This window comes from Canis aureus, chromosome 37 (assembly GCF_053574225.1).
Source record: "Canis aureus isolate CA01 chromosome 37, VMU_Caureus_v.1.0, whole genome shotgun sequence".
Classification (NCBI taxonomy): Eukaryota; Metazoa; Chordata; class Mammalia; order Carnivora; family Canidae; genus Canis; species Canis aureus.
The window spans coordinates 1,455,953-1,475,913 of record NC_135647.1 but is presented as its reverse complement, the minus strand read 5'-3'; the positions used below and the strand labels follow the sequence as shown (position 1 = coordinate 1,475,913).

The 19,961-nt window shown below is 38.3% G+C and overlaps 1 pseudogene; it reads left to right on the top strand.

Annotated features, from left to right (window-relative positions):
- The first annotated feature begins 6,666 nt into the window (after positions 1-6,666).
- Positions 6,667-7,509, top strand: LOC144306528 (olfactory receptor 2B6-like; annotated as a pseudogene).
- Positions 7,510-19,961: the final 12,452 nt, after the last annotated feature.

Sequence of the window (19,961 nt, the reverse complement as noted above, 5' to 3'; positions counted from 1 at the left end):
TAGCACTGAAGGATCTCACCCACGTCGGCTGTCACTGGAGTATCCCTGTGCACAGGTCTGTTCCATTCTCATACAGAGTGAATAGACAGAAATTAATACACTAAATTATGGCATTCTGGGAGCTCTTTCCTTAAAAAAAAAGAGAGTGAGAACTATGCCAATTAACAGCCCTCTGGGACATAAAGGTAACAAAAGGTGGAGAGAGAGATTGGCACTAGCCAAGAAGAGAAACTAAATTTCAATGAACCACAGTTATGTTTCATTGTTTATCTCTTGTTTCCTAACAGATTCCATAACTTGGGGGAAGTTTGTTTAACTTCTCTATTTCCACATTACCAAACTAAAGATGAAGGTGTAGCTATTTTAGAGGGCTTTGGTGAGGACAGTGAGCACCCACCAGATACTACTCTTGTTAGTAGTAAACTCTGCAGGTCTTCTCTATTTCCAGGCCCTTGATAAATAGGTATTATTTCATAATTTTCCTGTTAAGGACTACTGAAATTTTTAAGTTTATTTATCTTGGTCTATTCTGTAAACCAAAGATTTGTTTTTATTCAGATTTTCTTACTGGTTTAGCCCTCAATTTTCTTTTTAAAATACTATTCTCTTGGGGTGTGTGGGTGGTTCAGTTGGTTAAGCATACAACTCTCGGTTTTGTCTCAGGTTGTGATCTCAGGGTTGTGAAACTGAACCCCATGGTAGGCTCTAAGTTCAGCATGGGTCTGTTGGAGATTCTCTCTCTCCCTCTGCACCCCCCCACTCTCTCTCTCTCACTCTCTCTCTCTCTCTATCTTGAAAATAAGTAAATAAAAATCTTTAAAATTTTTAAAAAAATAAAATACTATTTTCTTTATTTAAATTACTTAACTATTATAAGAACTTGTAGGAAGAAAAAGGATAGCCTGCATTATGAGCATTATTTTTCCCCAAATGATTCCACCCTCATGCCCATTCTCACTTTCAGAGGTAAACACTGCTATTAGTTTGAGGAATTTAAGTTATTATCCATTATTTTTGGTGAATTAAATCTTATTTTTTTTCCTTTCCTGTTTTACCTGATGCCTCTTCCTTCCTCAACAGAAAGAAGGAATTCTCATTCTCATGTAATCCCATACAGGGATACGATACATACAATTGTATTTAGAGCATTTTAGCCATTGTTTTATATAGTTAGAATTGTGTTAGTGCAGATTTATTATTAGTCCATTCTCTATTGAGGGACTAATTTTTTTCTCCATCTTTGGCTATTGCAAACATTGCAACAATAAAAGTTCTTGTTCCTATGCTTTTATATACTGATAATTTTATTTCATCAAGTAGATTTCCATGATTAATATTGTTAGGTAGATAAATATATGTGTATTTTCAAGATTAACTGTCCTATTTATTTCTAAAAATCTAGTAATACTTTACATTTCTACCCATAATTTGTGAGAGTAGCCTTTTCCTTTTAGCAGGATTAGGAATAGGAGTTCCTACTGGTTACACTTTTTTTTTTTTCAATTTGGTAAATGACTTACTATTACTTCAACATATTTCTCTGATTGTTTGGGAATTTAAAATCTTCTCATATAGATTTGCTATTCTGAATTATATGTTCAAATTATTTGATATTTTTTCTATTGTGTTATTTGTATGTCTTCATGGATTGTGTAAAATTTTTTAAAGTACTAAACTTTTCATAATTATATTTTAATACTTAATGTCTACTCCTCTGACAAATTGATATGTAGCTACTTAGTAGAACATATAAGAATAAATCCTGGATAGATGGCACTATAGAAAAATATAAATCATTTTTTAAATCTTACAAAAACAAATCTATAAAACTATACTAAACAGAGGGAGAACTTCTTCACTAAGCCTAGAAATGCAAAAATCTTTTCTCTTTTTAGTTCCAAGCTTTTATTTAAATTCCACCTAGTTAACATACAGTATAATATTAGTTGTAGGTGGAAAAAAATTAGTTTCAGGTGCCGAATTCAGTGATTCATCACTATACAACACCCAGTGCAAAAATCTATGAAAGAAGAGGTAGAAATATTTGGGTGTATGATAAATAAAACTGCTTTATGTAAATCAAGGTAATAAAAGTATTTCTGTGGTAGATTAAATAGAAGTCTATTTTACTGATCTCAGAATTTCAGAGCAAATAGATGGTTTTCTTTTCCATGCTGCTTCACAGAACTCACTTGGTAGCTTACAAAAGCAAATTAACCCCAGGTTTCAGGGCACAAAACTCAAGCCTATCTGATAAGGTAGTTTAGTCCCCATCGTCATTCTCTTTCATCTTGGAAAAAGCTTAGGAGATAGTCTCCAGAGAGAGGGTAATGGTGGAGCAAATCTAAGCTAAAAATGGAACTGGCTTCACTGAGCTCTCCCTCTCTGCCCATTAGCTGCATGGTCAATTACCATAAAGCAAAGAATAGGGTTGCCTTCCCTCATAAACCAGAGCACACACCAACAATAAAATTCTCTATCCTCATTTATGTTGCAAATCTGGTGAGGAGAATTCTGAAAATAGCAGTTAATGCTTAATACTTTGCATTGTGATGCCAGAAAAACACAATCTGCTTGCCTGCAATATTTTATTGCTTTTCTCATGTTTTCTGAGTTAATCCCTAATGGAGATCTCATAATTCACTGCTGGAAAAGAAGGAGAAGGACTTGGACAAACTTCGTCATACCCACTTTACAAATGAAGAGCTTATGAAGAGCTTGACTCTCATGCTTCTACTTGGTTTTATTTGGATTCAAAGCTTTTTGGACAAGCACTCCCACATGTCATCCTATCTCTAATGCTTAATACAGAGGTATGTAGAACACTTTTCTGGAAATTATTCTATAAAACATGCTGCAATTTGAGTGTTCTGAAAACTCATCTTAAGGACTTTATCATTATACTGCAAAAGTCTGACTAAGCCTCCCTTTCTTCATTCCATTTATTTGCTTATAGTGCTACTTTGCATATGTTTGTTACCTCTATGGAAAACTAAAACTTTGGAGCACGGCAGTCCTTGGTTCTAATCCTCAATCTGCTATGTACTAGCTCAGGAAAAGAAGTCCTCTGAGCTTCCTAACTTGTGTTTTGCCGAGTCAATCTTTCATGAAATGAGCAGGGAGAGGGGAATGATAAACTTTCCTCTCTATTCTAAACCAGATTGCAATGTTGTGTGAATAATTTATTCTTTTTTTAAATAATTTTTTTAAAGATTTTATTTATTTATTCATTAGAGACACCTAGCACAAGAGAGAGAGGCAGAGACAGAGGGAGAAGCAGGCTCCACGCAGGGAGCCCGACGCGGGACTCAGTCCCCAGTCTCCAGGATCACAACCTGGGCTGAAGGTGGCGCTAAACTGCTGAGCCCCTAGGTTGCCCTGATAAATTATTCCTATTATTTATCCTCACACTCTAGTAGCAAGACTGTTCGGTGTAGTACGTACAAGCTTTCCACAGAGGCATGATAACTTGAGGACACTTAGACCCCAACAGTTTTTACTTTACATGGAAAACAGAAAAAGCCCATGTTGCAAATTAAATTGCTTTCCAAAAAATAATAAATAAATAAATAAATAAATAAATAATAAATTGCTTTCCAAAACCACTGAACAGCTGGCTAAGTTTTCAGTGACTTTGTGGTAGGATCAGAATGACAACTCTTGTCATCTTTCTTTCTTTTTTTTCTTTTAAGACGTATTTATTTTAGAGAGAGAGCAGGCACATGAGGTGGGTGGAGGAACTGAGGGGGTGAGAGAAGCAGACTCCCCAGGTGAGTGCAAAGCTCGATGTGGGGCTCAAACTCATACCCCTGAGACTGGACTCGAACTCATGACCCTGAGATCAGGACCTGAGCCAAAATCAAGAGGCAGATGCTCAACCAACTGAGCTACTCTTATCACCTTTCTTATTTCAATGCTCTCTCCACCATCACAATTTCAAAAAAGGTTTCCAAGATTTTGTTGAACCTCATCATTCTGAATCCCCACAGGGCAGTCACAGAGTGAGAAAATCCAGCATTTAGCCAGGGATGTAACATCAACCGATACACAGGCAAGCAGATGGTAATAGTTTATATTTATCTCAGCAAAATAAAGGGAAATATTCTGAGCAACATATAGACAAATGCTCTATGGGTCAAAACAGCCCCCTTTAAACTGCTGCTTTTTAAAAAGCCTGATTGGCTTTTTAAAGCCAATGTAGTTGATTACTTTTGTGTCTCACATTGTTTAAATATGTTCTATGTTGACCAAGGGAATGAATATTTGTTCCTCAAAATGAGAGTAATGTCCTCTGAAGATGCTGCAAGAAGAATCACACCCAGGAGCAGAGACATGGGTTGTGAGGTCTTCTGAGGCTTCAGCCATGACTAGGAATCTCTGGCTCTGTGTCGTGTCCTCCCTGCTAGGATTTCAGAGACACAGAGGACTTCTTCATTGTTTCCATTGCTAATAAATTCTTCCAATCTAATGTTAGCGGAAAGAATAACGATTCAAATTACTGAACTTTTTAAGATACAAAATGATATTTCAACTTTTTAAAAAGGAAGCCCTCTCTTCTAGAATGGATATATTTCAAGGTTACCAGGAGTTTGAAACGGAACAAAATTTGCCCCCAAAATGAGCAAAGCAGAACGTGCAAATTAGGTGAATCACAATCTCCCAAGCACTTTTCTTCTCCTGCGTGGCCCTCTGCTCACCATCCTTACCCCATCCTGCCTTCTCCAGTATTTTACTACTCCTTCCTCATGTCCTTACTGCTGAGGACAATGGAGAGACGTTGTCTGTGACAGTACACACCAACCAATGCATTCTATCAATTATAACAGAAACACATTTATTACTTTTATAGTTACTGTATCTCAGAGTGAAAGGGTGAGAAGTGCATTGAACTCCCCTCTCTGCTATCATGCTCAGTGATGACTTCCGGGAGAGGCAGTGTTTCCGCTGAGTTTTGGGAGAGAATTCAAGGTGGACAGCCTGTCAGGAAAGTCCATTGGTCTGGGCTAGAGGAGAAAACACATGCAGCGCCCTCGGAGAAACTCCTCCTAAAGAACAGACAGACATTTACTCTTAAGTCTTATAGTTGGGGAGGCCTTCTAATCTGATCATCCAAACAAGAACACTTCTGAGAACGGAAGGGTTCTCTTAGCAATCTTGCCGGTACAGAAACCTCAGCAATAGCCCTCAGTACACAAGGCCATAAGCTGTCCTTAATTATAGGGACCTGAGGTAATTTTTTCCAACACTTGAGTAACTCAAGGAAATTGTGAAGTCATGAAATCTCTACTGATTCCATTTGCCCTCTTTCAGAATTCCTATAATTAGGAGCTATTTATTTATTTATTTATTGCCAATAAGATGCCCACTATCCCCATACTCAGCCTTTAGAAAATCTTCATATAGAGCCTGAATTCAGACTCAGTAGTTTTCAGTAGTTTTAAAGATCTACTAATAAATAAAAGATTCAATTCATTTAAGACATTTTTAATGGTATTAAAGTCTAAAGCAATGTTGGTCCTTATACTAAAACCAGAGTGTAAGTGAGACATTTAAAGTTATTATATAACACAACAATTTTTATTAATAAAAGGTATTAATATACTTGTTTACTAAAAATTAACAGGAGTAAAGATAAATATTAAAGTCTGATTTACTTTCTCTCCATTCTCACTCACCAGAGGTAACAGTGATGATATAACTAATGACTTTATTTAGTAGAGACTTGAGTGCAAGTTTGTCTGGCTGCAAACTCCATGTTATTGTCTTTTTATTCTGATTCTGTGAGGTGTTAAAATGAAATAGACATTTTTTTAAAATATGTCTGATGACTTGCTAGAACCTACTTACATAGTTTTAGGGGATGGTCTGAATAATTTTAACTATTTCAGTGATAAGGCTATCTCGATGGCATTGAGGAGAAATTAGAATGCAAAGATAGGATGGAAGGAATTATAACCAAATCTTTGTAAAAATAGCTATTGAGGTGGAAACAAAGATTAACAAAAATGACCAAAAAATCAAAGAACACATTTTATTTAAGTTGTTTAAATCGGGTATTTATTCTTAAATTTTGGCCTTCTTTTCTTTTCTTTTTTTTCTTCCTTCTTTTTTTTTTAAGTAGACTCTGCACCTGCAGAGCCCAATGTGGGGCTTGAACTCAGCATCCTAAGATCAAGACCTGAGCTGAGATCAAGAGTTGGAGGAGGGATCCCTGGGTGGCACAGCGGTTTAGCGCCTGCCTTTGGCCCAGGGCGCTCGATCCTGGAGACTGGGGATCGAATCCCACGTCGGGCTTCCAGTGCATGGAGCCTGCTTCTCCCTCTGACTGTGTCTCTGCCTCTCTCTCTGTGTGTGTGACTATCATAAATAAATAAAAATTAAAAAAAAAAAAAAAGAGTTGGAGGATTAACTGACTGAACTACCCAAGGTGCACCTGGGCTTTCACTTTGAAGTGCCTATACAGATATAGAAAGATTAAATTGTAGAAATACCTAATCATGAATATCTCTAACTATATATTTTTCACATTTCAAGCAATCTCTATTCTGTAAATATCTTCAAACATATAGTAAAATGATTGGAAATAGTTGAAATAGTCAGTAAATATGGGTTCATTGACTTCCTGAATTTTCGTGTTTCAGGAAACGAAGAGTTGAAGCATTGATCATGAATTGGGTAAATAAGAGTTCATCCTCTTAAGTTTCTCAGATCAACCATGGCTAAAGCTCCCACTCTTTGTGGTCTTCTTCATTTCTTACATAGTGACTATCTTTGGGAATCTGACCTTTATTCTAGTGTCATGGCTGAACCCCAAACTCCATACCCCCATGTACTTATTTCTTGCCAATCTGTCACTCCTGGACCTTAGCTACACCACAAGTACAGTTCCATAGATGCTGGTAAATTTATACAGCACTAGAAAGGGAATTAGTTATGGTAGGTGTGGCCCAACTCTTCAGGTTTCTAGCTTTGGGGGCCACTAAACGTGTTCTGGTGGCTGTCATGTCCTTTGATAGGTTTGTGGCTATCTGTCAGCCTCTCCATTATTCAGTTATCATGCACCAAAGGCTGTGCCTCCAGCTGGCAGAGGCAGCTGATCACTTTCTCTGTGAAGTCCCTGCTCTGCTCAAGTTGTCCTGTGTAGATACGACAGTAAATGAGGGTGAACTATTCTTTGTAAGTGTGTTATTCTATCTGATACCCCTGACGCTCATCCTTTATCATATGCTTTTATTGCACAAGTAGTGTTGAGAATCTAGTCTGCTGAAGGTAGACAAAAAGCATTTGGGACATGTGGTCCCCATCTGATTGTGGTGTCACTGTTCTATGGTACATCTATCTCCATGTACCTGCAACCACCATCACTCCAAGGACCGGGAAGAGATGGTGTCCCGCTTCTAAGGGATCATTGCACCCATGCTGAATCCCCTTATATACACACTTAGGAATAAAGAGGTAAAGGAGGCCTTTAAAAGGTTAATTGCCAGAGTCTTCTTAATCAAGAAATAAGGGATAAACAAATGATAAGCTTTGTAAGCCCTTAATATTTTCTTGGTTTACTAATTTACTTCTCTTCAAGTTGCCCTGTTTTCATTATTCCTACACAGACAGTATATGATGATCTTCCTCAAATAAAATGTCCTTGACAGAAAGTTACAATAGTGTTCTGTTGCCTAAACACACTCATTGAACTAGACTTCCAGTTGACCAGAAACTGTGTAACTTCAACTTCTTCAAACTTTACATTAATGTTTGTGTAATTTGGTGAACCTAGGCCTTTCTGAGAATGTGGTAAAAGCCAGAAATCCTTGCTGTGGAAATATCACAAGTACACACAAACTATTTTTTTCCACATAGTTAAAGGAAGTTTACTGAAACCCCCCAAAACAACACTTTAAAGTTGGATCTGAGGCTCACAACCCTATCTTTAAATTTTCACTACCATTCCTGCACCAACATAATAAAAATCACAATAATTTTTCTTCTGGAATTGCACCCAGACTTCCATTCACTTGCTATGTTTCTATATTCATGTTTTCCTCCTAAATTAAACCATCCATTTTTATTTCCTTTATAGATCAAAAATCCTAGGTATTGTCAGGCCTAGTTAATTTTTACTTCTTTGAAAACTTTTTTTCATAATTCTCCCAATTATCAACAGTATTATTATCTCTTTTTTCTGTATATGTTTTTATTGGAGTTCAATTTGCCAACATATAGCATAACACCAGTGCCCATCCCATCAAGTGCCTTCCTCAGTGCCCATCACCCAGTCACCCCATCCTCCTGCCCACTTCCCTTTCCACTACCCCTTGTTTATTTCCCAGAGTTAGGAGTCTCTCATGTTCTGTCACCCTCACTGATATTTCCCACTCATTTTCTCTCCTTTCGCTTTTATTTCCTTTCACTATTTTTTATATTCCCCAAATGAATGAGACCATATAATATTTGTCCTTCTCCGATTGACTTACTTTACTCAGCATAATACCCTCCAGTTCCATCCACGTTGAAGCAAATGGTGGGTATTTGGCGTTTCTAATGGCTGAGTAATATTCCATTGTGTATATATATATATATAGACTACATCGTCTTTATCCATTCATTTTGCAAGGGACACCGGAGGCTCCTTCCACAGTTTGGTTATTGTGGACATTGCTGCTATAAACATTGGGGTGCAGGTGTCCTGCCATTTTACTGCATCTGTATCTTTGGGGTAAAGCCCCAGCAGTGCAATTGCTGGGTCGTAGGGCAGGTCTATTTTTAACTCTTTGAGGAACCTCCACACAGTTTTCCAGAGTGACTGCACCAGTTCACATTCCCACCAGCAGTGCAAGAGGGTTCCCCTTTCTCCGCATCCTCTCCAACATTTGTTGTTTCCTGTCTTGTTAATTTTCCCCATTTTCATTGGTATGAGGTGGGATCTCATTGTGGTTTTGATTTGTATTTCCCTGATGGCAAGTGATGTGGAGCATTTGTCATGTGCTTGTTGGCCATGTCTATGTTGTCCTTGGTGAAATTTCTGTTCATGTCTTTTGCCTATTTCATGATTGGATTGTTTGTTTCTTTGCTGTGGAGTTTAATAAGTTCTTTATAGATCTTGGATACTAGCCCTTTATCTGATACGTCATTTGCAAATATCATCTCCCATTCTGTAGGTTGTCTTTTAGTCTTGTTGACTGTTTCCTTTGCTGTGCAGAAGCTCTTTATCTGGATTAAGTTCCAATAATTCATTTTTGCTTTTGTTTCCCTTCCCTTCATAGATGTATCTTGCAAGAAGTTGCTGTGGCCAAGTTCAAAAAGGGTGTTGCCTGTGTTCTCCTCTAGGATTTTGATGGATTCTTGTCTCATATTTAGATTGTTCATCCGTTTTGAGTTTATCTCTGTGTATGGTGTAAAGGAATGGTCTAGTTTCATTCTTCTGCACGTGGCTGACCAATTTTCCCAGCACCATTTATTGAAGAGACTGTCCTTTTCCCAGTGGATAGTTTTTCCTGCTTTGTCAAATATTAGTTGACCATAGAGTTGAGGGCCCATTGTCCCATTGGGGGTCTCTATTCTGTCCCATTGATCTATGTGTCTGTTTTTGTGCCAGTACCACACTGTCTTGATGATCACAGCTTTGTAGTACAACTTGAAATCCGGCATTGTGATAACCCCAGCTCTGGTTTTCTTTTCCAGTGTTCTCCTGGCTATTCAGGGTCTTTTCTGATTCCACACAAATCTTAAGATGATTTGTTCCAACTCTAAAGAAAGTCCATGGTATTTTGATAGGGATTGCATCGAATGTGTAAATTGCCCTGGATAGCATGGACATTTTCACAATATTAGTTCTTCCAATCCATGAACATGGAATATTTTTCCATCTCTTTATGTTTTCTTCAATTTCTTTCAGAAGTGTTCTGTAGTTTCTAGGGTATAGATCCTTTACCTCTTTGGTTAGGTTTACTCCTACATATCTTATGCTTTTGGATGCAATTTCAAATGCGATTGATTCCTTATTTCTCTTTCTTCAGTTTCATTGTTAGTGTATAGAAATGCCACTGATTTCTGGGCATTGATTTTGTATCCTGCCACACTGCTGAATTGCTGTAAGAGTTCTAGCAATCTTGGGGTGGAGTCTTTTGAGTTTTCTAGGTACAGGATCATGTCATCGGCAAAGAGGGAGAGTTTGACTTCTTCTTTGCCAATTTGGATGATTTTATTTCTTTTTGTTGTCTGATTGCTGAGGCTAGGACTTCTAGTACTATGTTGAATAGCAGTGGTGACAGTGGACATCCCTGTCTTCTTGATCTTAGGGGAAAGGCTCTCAGTGTTTCCCCACTGAGAATGATATTTGCTGTAGGCTTTTCATAGATGGCTTTTAAGATGCTGAGGAATGTTCCCTCTATTCCTACACTCTGAAGAGTTTTGATCAGGAATGGATGCTGTATTTTGTCAAATGTTTTCTCTGCATCTATTGAGAGGATCATATGGTTCTTGTTTTTTCACTTGTTGATATGATTTATCACGTGATTGCTTTACAAGTGTTGAACCAGCCTTGCATCCCAGGGATAAATCCCACTTGGTCATGGTGAATAATCTTAATGTACTGTTGGATCCTATTGGCTAGTAACTTGTTGAGAATTTTTACATCTGTGTTCATCAGGGATATTGGTCTCATAATTCTCCCTTTTGGTGGGGTCTTTGTCTGGTTTTGGAATTAAGGCGATGCTGGCCTCATAAAATGAGTTTGGAGGTATTCCTCCCTTTCTATCTTTCAGAACAGCTTTAGTACAATAGGTACAGTTTCTTCTTTAAACATTTGATAGAATTCCCCTGGAAAGCCATCTGGCCCTGGACTTTTGTGTCTTGGGAGGTTTTTGATGTCTGCTTCCATTTCCTCCCTGGTTATTGGCCTGTTCGGGTTTTCTATTTCTTCCTGTTCCAGTTTTGATAGTTTGTGTTTTTCCAAATATGTGTCCATTTCTTCTAGATTGCCTAATTTATTGGTGTATAGGTGCTCCTAATGTGTTTTTTAAATCGTTTGTATTTCCTTGGTATTGGTTATGATCTCTCCTTTTTCATTCGTGGTTTAATTACTTTGAGTTTCCTTTTGTTTTTAATAAGACTGGCTAATGTTTTATCTATCTTATTAATTTCTTCAAAAAACCATCTCCTGGTTTTGTTGATCTGTTCTACAGTTCTTCTGGTCTCTATTTCATGGATTTCTGCTTGAATTCTTATCAACTCTCTTCTTCTGCTTGGTGTAGATTTTATTTGCTGTTCATTCTCCAGTTCCTTTAGATGCAAGGTTAGCTTGTGTATTTGAGTTTTTTCCAATTTTTTGAGGGATGCTTGTATTGCCATGTCCCTCTTAGGACTGCTTTTGCTCTATCCCAAAGATTTTGAACGGTTGTATCTTCATTTTCATTAGTTTCCATGAATCTTTTAAATTATTCTCTAATTTCCTGGTTGACCCTTTCATCTTTTAGCAAGATGCTCTTTAACCTCCACTTGTTTTTGTTTCTTCCAAATTTCTTCTTGGGATTGAGTTCAAGCTTCAAAGCATTATGGTGTGAAAATATGCAGGGGACAATCCCAGTCCTTTGGTATCAGTTGAGATCTGATTTGTGATCTGGTATGTGGTCTCTTCTGGAAAAAGTTCCATGTGCACTTGAGAAGAATGTGTATTCAATTGCTTTTGGATGTAAAGTTCTGTAAATATCTGTAAAATCCATCTGGTCCAGTGTATCATTTAAAGCTGTTGTTTCGAGCAGTCCCAGTGGCCCAGCGGTCCGCCTTCAGCCCAGGGTATGACACTGGAGACCCAGGATCGAGTCCCACGTCAGGCTCCCTGCATGGAGCCTGCTTCTCCCTCTGCCTGTTTCTCTGCCTCTCTCTCTGTGCCTCTCATGAATAAATAAATAAAATCTAAAAAAAAAAAAAAGGCTCTTGTTTCTTTGGAGATGCTGTGCTTAGGATATCTGTCATTTGCAGAAAGTGCTGTGTTGAAGTCCCCCAGTATTAGTGTATTATTATCTAAGTATGTCTTTACTTTCCAGGCTTCCAGGTTTTTGGTTATTAATTGATTGATATACTTGGCAGCTCCCACATTAGGGGCATAAATATTCATGATTATTATGTCCTCTTGTTGGATAGATCCTTTAAGTATGATATAGTGTCCCTCTTCATGTCTTACTACAGTCTTTGGGATAGACTTTAATTCATCTGATATGAGGATTGCTGCCCCAGCTTTCTTTTGAGGACCATTTGAATGGTAAATGTTCTCACCCTTTCATTTTCAGGCTGTAGGTGTCCTTAGGTCTAAAATGAGTCTCTTGTAGACAGCAAATAGATGGGTCTTGGTTTTTTATCCAGTCTGAAACCCTGCGTCTTTTTATGGGCTCATTTAGCCCATTCACATTCAGATTACTACTGAAAGATATGAATTTAGTGTCATCATAATCCCTATTCAGTCCGTTTTTTGTGGATTATTTCTTTGGGCTTCCTCTTTTTCTTTTTTAAGATTTTATTTATTTATTCATGACAGACAGAGAGAAAGACAGAGAGAGAGAGAGAGAGAGAGACAGGCAGAGACACAGGCAGAGGGAAAGGGAGAGAAGCAGGCTTCATGCAGAAAGCCTGACGTGGGACTCAATCCCAGGTCTCCATGATCATGCCCTGGACCAAAGGCAGCACCAAACCACTGAGCCACCAGGGCTGCCCTGGGCTTCCTCTTTCTCTTACAGAGTCCCCCTTAATATTTCTTGCAAAGCTGGTTTGGTGGTCACATATTCTTTCAGTTTCAGTTTCTGCCTCATTCTGAATAAGAGCTTTCCTGGATAAAGTATCCTTGGCTACATGTTCTTCTCATTTAGTACCCTGAATATATCCTGCCAGCCCTTTCTGGCCTGCCAGGTCTCTGTGGAGAGCTCTGCTGTTAATCTAATATTTCTCCCCATATAAGTTAGGGATCTCTTGTCTCTTGCTGTTTTAAGGATTTTCTCTTTATCTTTGGAATTTGCAGGTTTCACTATTAAATGTTGAGTTGTTGAACAGTTTTTATTGATTTTAGGTGGGGACCTCTCTATCTCCTGGATCTGAATGCCTGTTTCCCTACCCAAATTAGGGAAGTTGTCAACTATGATTTGTTCAAATATGCTTTGTGGCCCTCTGTCCCTCTCAGTGCCCTGTGGAACCCCAATTATATGTAGATTTTTCCTTCTGAGACTGTCATGTATTTCCCTTATCCTTTCCTCATGGTCTTTTAATTGTTTTCCTCTTTTTTCCTCAGCTTCCTTCCTTGCCATCAACTTGTCTTCTATGTCACTCACTCTTTCTTCTACTTCATTAACCCTCATCGTTAGGACCTCCAGTTTGGATTGCATCTCATTTAATTGATATTTAATTCCAGCCTCATTACATCTAAATTCTGCAGTCATGAAGTCTCTTGATTCCTTTATGCTTTTTTCCAGAGCCACCAGTAGCTTTATAATTGTGTTTCTGAATTGGCTTTCTGACATTGAATTGTAATCCTAACTCTGTAACTCTGTGACAGAGAGTACTGTTTCGATTATTTCTTTTGTGGTGAGTTCTTCTTTCTAGTCATTTTTCTCAGTGCAGAGTGGCTGTATGAGTAGGTTGCATCAAGACTATCAACCATGACCTAAGTAAATTTCAACCTAGAGGATTCTGTTGAGGTCAGAGACCAGAAATTGAAAAAAAAGATCAGAACAAAATAAAACAAAAGGACCACTAAAGTGAAAAACAAATTTAAAACAAATTTTACTAAACAATAAAATAAACAAATTTTATTAAAAAAATAAAACAACAAATTTTATTTAAAAAATAAAACAAACAAATTTTATTAAAAAATAAAAGTCCAGGAATCCTAAAGAAGAAGAGGAAAAAAAAAGGGAAAAAAAGGAGAAGAAAAGAAAAAAAGGGGGGGTACTGAGAGATGGTGGTGAAGAAGTTGTAGTGGAGGAAGAAAGTAGTCTACCCAAGGGGCTCTAGAGGGTGATCCTCTTGTTTCTGAGTATATTAAGTTCTGTATATTGAAGATGCTCAGTCCCAAATTTATATAAACCAGAAATACTTGTAGAAGCCCCAACATTGACCACCAAAACATAAATGAGATAAAAGAGGAGGGCAGAATGGGAATGAGGAATCTCACAGAATGAACTTGCATGGTATACCACTTGGTTCTGGGTGCATGCTGGTCATGTTTTAGAAGGTATTAACTTCTGCCATTGTAGAACAAAATGAGGCAGAGAAAACAAAAAACACAAAACAAACAAACAAAAAACATATCTTGTATATCTCCCAAAATTAAGTTGAGTATGTTGAAGGGAATCTAGAAGTGAAAAATATATTTAGGACCTGTAGAAATATGAAAGTCAAAAAGGAAGAATCTTAAAAATGAAGAGGTGGTAAAATATTGTAGTTAAGGTGGGAAAAGAGAAAAAAATTGGAAATTTACAGTCTGATATAAAAACGAGTTGTACTGGAAAAAGGAAGAAAAAAAAAAAGGAGGGGTACCCTCTGGTTCTATATACTGTAAATCCCTCGACTTCCCCTGGAGCTTTCCAGCGGTGCTCGGTCAAGAAGTTGCTCTTCCCCAGTTCCTTCCAACTGGCCTTCTGGGGGAGGGGCCTGCTGTGTTGATTCTCAGGTGTGTGCACCTGGGGGAGCTGCCCTGCCCCCCGCTGGTGCCGGACTCAGTGGGAGCTGTTTATCCTGTGAGGCCTCTGTTCCCTGGTGGCCCCGATCTGTCCCAGGCACAGGTGACACAGGGAGGAACAACACCACTCCGGGCGGCCAGCTCTCCAGCTCTGGAGTCAGCTTCTGCAGTAACTACCGCAGTCTCCCAGTCCGCAGGGGCCTAGATGCTGCAGGGGCAGGGGGTGCTGATCTGTATAGCCCACAGGGCCCTGGGCAGCAGGAGAGTCCTCGCTTTCCTGTGCCCTCCCTGTCTCTGCCAGTCCCGGGGGGAGCGCAGGATTGCCGACTGTTTCCCCGGCACCCTGGGATCCAGGGCCTGTGCTGTTGGAATCGCGCTCCCAGCTGTAGCTCCCGAAGGCAGCAGGGCGCAGCCCCCTCCTCCCGGAGCCGCCACCTGAGCTTCTCCCGAGGCCCCGCCGGGTGCACGCTGCGGCCCTTTACCGAGATCCGCCCAGGTCTGTGGTGCGCTCTCCCCCGGGGGGCGCGCTTCCTCTGTTAGTGACCCTGGGAACCTGGAGGCTCCACTGCCCCTCCTGCGATTCGGCTCGAATTCCTTGCTAAGCGCCTTTCCATCCAGGAAGAATCTGATGCGGATTTTTAAAGTTCCTGCTTCTCCGGGCCTGGGCTTTCCTGTCCCAGAGGCTTTCACTGCCTGGTCTTAGCCCAGCTCCTCATGGGGTCCCTCCCCCACTTGATTCTTTTTTTCTGTTTTTTTCTGCCTTCCTACCTTGTTAAAAGCGAAAACCCTTCTGTCTGTAGCGTTCCAGCTGTTCTCTCTTTAAATCTCAGGTCGAATTAATAGGTTTTCAGGTTGATTTGTAAGTTATCTAGGTAAGTTGGTGGGGACAGGTGCTTTGGGGACCCTACTCCTCCGCCATCATGCCCACCCCTTTATTATTATCTCTTAAACCCCAAAACACTTACAGCCTAGATTTTAAAATAGCATGGCTTGTGGTTATTTTAATGATTTCTTATTTCATACACTTTGCACAATAACCATCTCATTGCATGTTCATCATGTCTCCTTGAGACGTTCATCCATGTGCCAGGGAAGTAGCATGTGCTTACATTTTTAGTTGGGTTTCTTGGTGGTTGAGTGATTCATTTACATTATAGTTATTTAATTATGTTGCTTTTCTCCTTGTTTTCTTCCACCAATACATTATACATATGAGGAATACAGTAACTGAAAAATACATTTGTTTGTTTCTTCTTAAAACTTGCAGTAACAACAACAACAAAAAAAAGCTTGCAGTAACAGCATATATTTTTGCCATAATATAATGCTAACTGATGAAAGAAATAAACCTGCATTATTGGCAAGTTCCAATTTCAGTTCTCTCTTTTCTATTAGAAATAAATATCATTAAAAGAGTAAATGGAAGCAAAATACTAATAGAGTATATTGAACACATAATACTTTCCTCAGTGAAAATGAATTCATTTCAAAAGGTCCTAATAAAGGATATGTCAAATAACTAGAAGCAAATATGTGTTTCAAAGCCAATGTCAGTGAAACTTGATAAATTATAAGGACATAGAAAAGAAATCAAAATTGAAATTTGATTTTATCCTGTCATATAATTTTGTACTGGTAGAAAATGATTTATAGGGAAATTCCATAGGCTATTATTAAAAATATATATAACTCTTTATGTGTATTCATTTAGAATATGGATTTAATTAGAATTAAACGTATTAAACTAACTTCATCTCCTGTTTATTTGTTTGTTTTTGTTTTTACAATTCTGAGAAATTAATTTTGTAATCCCAACCATTTTTAAGGAAAATGTAGTTTGGGGTTCTTTGTTTTCTTTTTTATTTGAGTATAGTTGACACACAATGTTACACTAGTTTCAGGTGTACAACTTAGTGATTTGACAAGTGTATACATTATGTTATGTTCACCATAAAGTAGCTGCCATCTGTCCCAGTACATGATTATTATAGTATCACTGACTGTACTCCTTATTCTCTACTCTTTATTCCCGTGACTTACTCTATAACTAGAAGCCTGTATCTCCTACTCCCCTTCTCCCATTTTGCCCAACCCCCAACCCTCCCCTCTGGAAACCACCAGTTTATTCTCTGTATTTATTATTCTGATTCTGCTTTTTATTTGTTTATTCACTTTTTAAGATTCCATTTATGAATGGAATCATATGGTATTTGTCTTTCTCAGTCTGATTTATTTCATCTAGCATAAATACCCTCTAAGTCCCTCCATATTGTCTCAAATGGCATGATCTCATCTTTTTATGACTGTGTAATATTCCATTGTGTATATGTATCACATTTTCCTATCCATTCATCTACTGATACACACTTAGGTTGCTTCCATGTCTTGGTTGTTGTAAATAATGTTTCAATAAACATAAGGGTGCATATATCTTTTTGAGTCAGTGTTTTCATTTTCCCTGTGTAAATACCCAACAGTGGCATTATTGAATCATACGGTATTTCTAACTTTTTGAGGAACTCCCATACTGTTTTCCAGAGTGGTTGCATCAATTTACATTCCCCGCAACAGTGCACAAGTGTTCCTTTTTCTCCACAACCTCACCAACACTTCTTATTTCTTGTCTCCTGGATTTTAGCCATTCTGACAGGCATGAGGTGGTATCTCATTGTGGGTTTGATTTGCATTTTCCTGAGGATTAGTGATGTTGAGCATCTTTTCATATGTCTGTCAGCTGGATGTCTTCTTTGGAGAAATGTCTATTCAGATCCTCTGCCCATTTTTAAATTGAATTATTGCATTCTTCCCAGTGACCCTTATTACTCATGTATCTGTTCTCTGGTGCCAATCAAATGTATAAAAAGGAGAGAGATAACATTAGCCCAAATAAGGATCAAAATTGGGATCCCTGGGTGGTGCAGCGGTTTGGCGTCTGCCTTTGGCCCAGGGCGCGATCCTGGAGACCCAGGATCGAATCCCACATCGGGCTCCCGGTGCATGGAGCCTGCTTCTCCCTCTGCCTGTGTCTCTGTGCCTCTCTCTCTCTCTGTGACTATCATAAATAAATAAAAAATTAAAAATAAAATAAAAATTCCTAGATTTAAAAAAAAAAAAGGATCAAAATTCACCATTGTATTTGGCAAATTGGAGGCAATTTGGGGCATTCACAAAAACGGTTTCTGTATAGCAGTGGGGTCCAATTTCAGACTACAGGTTTTTTTTTCATTTGAGATTTGTAACTTTATTACATATAAATTATATCTCAATAAATATATATCCAATTATAAAATATTTTTAAACTTTATTTCTCAAATATAATGAATCTCTTTAAAAACATTTTTTCTTTGTTCTTTTTTGTTCCTTTTTTATATTTAAATTCAATTAATTAACATTGTATTGTAATGTATTATTAGTTTCAGAGGTAGAGTTCGGTGATTCATCAGTCTTATGTAATACCCAGTGCTCATCACATCACGTACCCTCCTTCATGCCCATCACCCAGTTAATCCATTCCCTCCCTTCTCCCCTCCAGCAATCCTCAGTTTGTTTCCTATGATTAAGAGTCTTATGGTTTGTCTCCCTCTGATTTCGTCTTGTTTTTTCCTCTCTTCCCCTATGATCCTCTGTTTTGTTTCCTAAATTCCACAAATGAGTGAGATCATATGATCATTGTCTTTCTCTGATTGACTTATTTCACTTGGAATAATACCCTTGAGTTCCACCACATTGTTGCAATGGAAAGATTTCATGTTTTCCTGGGGGCTGAGTAGCTTTCCATTGTGTATATGTACCATATCTTCTTGATCTGTTCATCTGTCAACAGACATCTGGGCTCTTTCCACAGTGGACATTGCTGCTATAAACATTGGGGTGTAGGTGCTCCTTCAGATCACTACATTTGTATCTTTGGAGTAAATACCCAGTAGTGCAATTGCTGGGTAGTTGGGTAGCTCTGTTTTCAACTTTTTGAGGAAACTCCATGCCGTTTTCCTGAGTGGCTGTACCAGCTTGCATTCCCACCACAGTGTAAGAGGGTTCCCCTTTCTAGGCATCCTCACTACAGTAGGTTTTAAAAAGAATGGGATAAATAGAGTTTGAGAAATTTTTCTGTGAAGAGGAATAAGTTATATAAAAATGTACCTGGTGGGGAAAGTGGGGCTGAAGTTTTTTTTAAGGTGTTAGAATTAATGGTATATTGGTTTCTTCCTGGGAATGACATAGTAAAAAGTGAGAACTTGATGATATAGAAGGATAAGCAAATTTCTGGAGTTATACTCCTGAGCAGATGTGGCAGAATGGAACATAATGAACTCATGGAGGGGCTGGCTTTGCTTTGACAATTAGTGTTCATTTGCAGTTACAGGAAGGAGGGCATGACGTCAGCAGGTGTTAGAGGCGGTCACTAAAGAGAAATCTAAAGTTCTCTACTGATTGCCTTGATTTTTTTTTCAGGAAAACTACATGCAAAGTTCATAAACTATGAGAGTGAGAGTGAGCGAGGAGGCGTTGGTGGTTTGAGGAACTAGGAGATGTGTCAGTGGGAGGTACAGGATTAAGGAAGTAGGGCACAATCTCCCAGCAGCACTGAGGATTGACTTGAAGTAAATCATCAGTGTGGTTGTGGATTAGAAGCAAGATAGAGTTTTCTCCAGTCATACTGAACTACATTAAGAGAGGTAGGCAGTTGGTAGAGAGTTGAACATAACCAAAGTTTTGATATTGCAAATTTTGGTGAAGAAAGAAAGAGGACAGGAAGGAAGAAGAAAAAAAAAGTAGACCAAAGGATTGGAGTGGTTGAAGGATAATTAGAAGTAGATTTCAAGATAAAGTCAGCTGGAAAAATAAGAGGTTTTGCTTATGAGGGAGATGTTTGAAACTGAGATTATAGAGAAGATTCAGTTGGTCAAACCAGAATTTCAAGCAGCACCCACAAGTCAGTTCTTTTTCTACTGTTTACATGCAATCAATAATCAACCAATACCAAAACTTTCTTCACTTTCATTTAATGTCACATGAGATTCCTCCATTTTGATTCGTTTTCTATACTGTGGTATATTCCTTTGTATGAGTGGACTGCCATGTATTAATCTCCAATTGATATTCAATTAAATGCTGTTCAATCATCTGCTGTGACAAATAAAGCTGTTATCAACATTGTTGTATCTATCTCTTGAGCATAGGTGCAATTCCATAGTTATGGAATTTCTGGGACTTTATATATGTGAATCTTCAATTTTACTATACATATCATCTGTTTCCACTTACCATTTTTATTATTTAACTATATGTTATTTATTAT